This window comes from Pteropus alecto, unplaced genomic scaffold, assembly GCF_000325575.1.
Source record: "Pteropus alecto unplaced genomic scaffold, ASM32557v1 scaffold35, whole genome shotgun sequence".
Taxonomy (NCBI): Eukaryota; Metazoa; Chordata; class Mammalia; order Chiroptera; family Pteropodidae; genus Pteropus; species Pteropus alecto.
The window spans coordinates 149,321-152,364 of NW_006437828.1; the positions used below are offsets into that span (position 1 = coordinate 149,321).

The 3,044-nt window shown below is 33.4% G+C and overlaps 1 pseudogene; it reads right to left on the reverse strand.

The window, feature by feature from the left end:
• Positions 1-2,460: 2,460 nt before the first annotated feature.
• LOC112482237 lies at positions 2,461-2,578 on the reverse strand (annotated as a pseudogene).
• Between the last annotated feature and the right edge of the window lie 466 nt (positions 2,579-3,044).

The following is a 3,044-nucleotide window of genomic DNA, read 5'->3' on the forward strand; positions in this document are numbered from 1 at the left end:
GTATTCTGACATCAAACCCTGTAGATTTGCATTATACTAGATTAACTTCTAAACTCCGAGCACATTAGCACCAATTCAAAAATCATTACTTTCTACGCTGACCTTAAAAAAATTAGTTTTTAAAATATGACACATAGGAACTCATGTGCAATTAGCTATGTAATGTCATCAGGTCTGCCATCAAAATGCTAGCTTTCATGAAATCAGAATATATAAGCAGTTGGTATACATGTAATTTGTTTTCTGGTTCAGTGAAACTCTCCGTAGGTATAATCAAAGGATACAAAAAAAATCTCATTTCCTCTCTTGGTATAATCTGGAAAAAATTGCCCATCACAGGAATTTCAGTAACTACTGCCAACAGCTTCTCTTTACCTATATCTACACAGTTTCCAAGCCACCCAAGTAATTATTCACTTACTTAGCACACATAATTTTCTAGGTATTGCATGAGATATGAAGATATATAATACCAGCAATTTCTCTTTTAAAAATTTAAGTTTAATGACAAATAAAAATATATAAAAGAAAAATTGTAATATAATATAATTGAAGAGAGTGACAGTAGAGGGTATTGTAGAACCAAAAAGAAGGAATGTAGAGCCAATGCAAGCTATGAAGGTGCAGCCCTTGAGTCTTCCCAAATCAAGAAGAAAAACTGTATTAACAATAACAGCCCAAGCTAAGGGGGCCTACCATTGATCTTGCTTATGTCTAGGATTTTTAGATAAACCTTTAGGTCTCTTTTATTTTCTACATTTGCCTACAAAGCAATTTCTACCTAACTCTTTTCCCCCCATCATCTTAATCTCATTTCAGGACTGAAATTTGGTCCTTATTATCCAGTCAAGTATTATATCTATGTCCATAACAAGAATGACTCTCTGACCTAAATTTCAGACAATTTGTCCAAAGGTACCCTTTAACAGACTCTGCTGGGCTCCGGCTCCCATTTTCCCAACACTCTGTCATACCAATGTCATGAACATGTTGTCAGGGAGAACAAGGCAAGTAACTACTTGTCTAACTTTGTATATCTACCGCTGCCTAGATTCCTTCTTTTTCCTAACCTGTCTTCAGTTTGGCCCCTCAAATAGCAATGATTGTCTAAATTCTCAAATGGCTCCGATACCTTGCAAGTACTGGGTTCTGTATTCCAATTAGTTTCCCCAGATACTCTGGCCATTCCAAGATTCTTCCTGTTATCTTGACTGAATTATGGAAACACCAATATTTCTCACCCCAAGACCTGCCCTCTTCAGGATTCTTTTCCAATCTGAGCTTCTGTCTTCGGCTCTACTACCTAATTTCAGCAACATTCAGGAAGAACGAACCCTTCTTTCACTGAAATTTTAAAGCCTCTAGCTTAAACAAATTTCTTAGACCTATTTAATTCTCTACTTCCTGGCTTATTTGTGGCCCAAGTCGGGAGGCTGCCTTGGTTCCTTTAAATGCCTGGTACTTAACAAAGCTTTTTCTAGATCTGATTTTATTAAGCATTTATACTGTTGCTGTCCTGTCTCTAGGGCCATTACTCTGATCGAAGGCCTGTGGGATTCTTTTCTCAGCTTAATAACTGAGGACTGAAAATAATTTGAAAATTTCTCCAACACTTTAAAAATAATTATGTTCTCCATATCTTATACAGTGTATAAAAGTTCTGAGCCCATTTAAAAATCTAATTATTTTGTTTACAAGATGATTACCTGTAATTCTACTTCATTTGCATTAAATTTATTAAAGTCATATGTTGCAATTATTTGTGAGACATAAATACTGTTATATTTAAGTGGTTTTTTAACTTAAAAAATACATCACAAGCCCCTTTTTCCTACTTTGTATCCAAAGGTCTTCTTTTTCCTAAATAATAGAATGATAAATTTTCTGTTGTTTAAAACTCTGAATTTAAATTGAATTGAATTCACCGACAAAATACATGAAGTTCTTTCAATACATGAATAGTAAGCTAGACTGGTTACTAAAACACATGCATGTGGGTACTAATAAAAATTTCTAATCATTATCAACTGGATTAAGTAAACCATCCTGTGAAAACCTCTGATTCATAGCAATGTCTATTCTAAATTGCAAAGTCGGCATTAATTGTATTAGAATTAAGAAATATATATTTGAAGACATTTACAATTCTTACTTCCTCTCAGGATGAGGACAAATTCTCCCTCAATTCTTCCTCTCATCTTTATCCTCTACTCACCCCCATTAAACATTCACAAATTATTTATTTTCTTCTGTTTGAACTGAGATTCTCATTTAAGTCATCTCATAGTATTTGGATGGTGATTTCATGATATCATTTAGAGCATATCATGTAGAACTTGTTAATAATAACAAAAATATATTAACATAACTTTTTTTTTAGGCAAGGCAACCCTTGGATGACCTCACAGATTGCAAGGACCTTTTAAGTTTACATTCCCTTATTTTTTTATTTATTTTTTATGCCTACAGCACTTGGTCTCCTAGGTAGTCTCCCATTCAAGTACTAACCAGGCTTGACCCTGCTTAGCTTCTGAGATCAGACGGGATCGAGCTTGTTCAGAGTGGCATGGCCGTAGACTATTAACATAATTTCTTATTTTCAATTAGAAAGGTACTAATTGCTACAGAACCATGGAAGGATTGATCAGTTAAGACTATAAACCATATTATTAAATATACACTATTTTTAGATGTGTTCTTTATAGACCTAAGTATTTAACAGGGATATATAAATAGAGTGTGTCATATTTTTAATTGCCAAAGCCCAAACAATAGAAATTTGTATGTTTTATTTGTTTCTGTGCCTCAAATTTTGATAAGTACCTTAAGCTAAAACCAAATGTAAGTGTTTATAGCTTTAGAGAACTATGCTTAGCTTTAATCACATCTCTAATTTGCTATATGCAGGGAAATATTTTTAAATAAGTTTAGTTGAGCAACATCTAACATTAAGCTTTAATTACAATCTTAAACTTGAGTTTAATAATATTAGCGTCTTTATTGAATGTAGTAGGTACTAAGCTCTGTGCTAAGGTCCAAGTTTA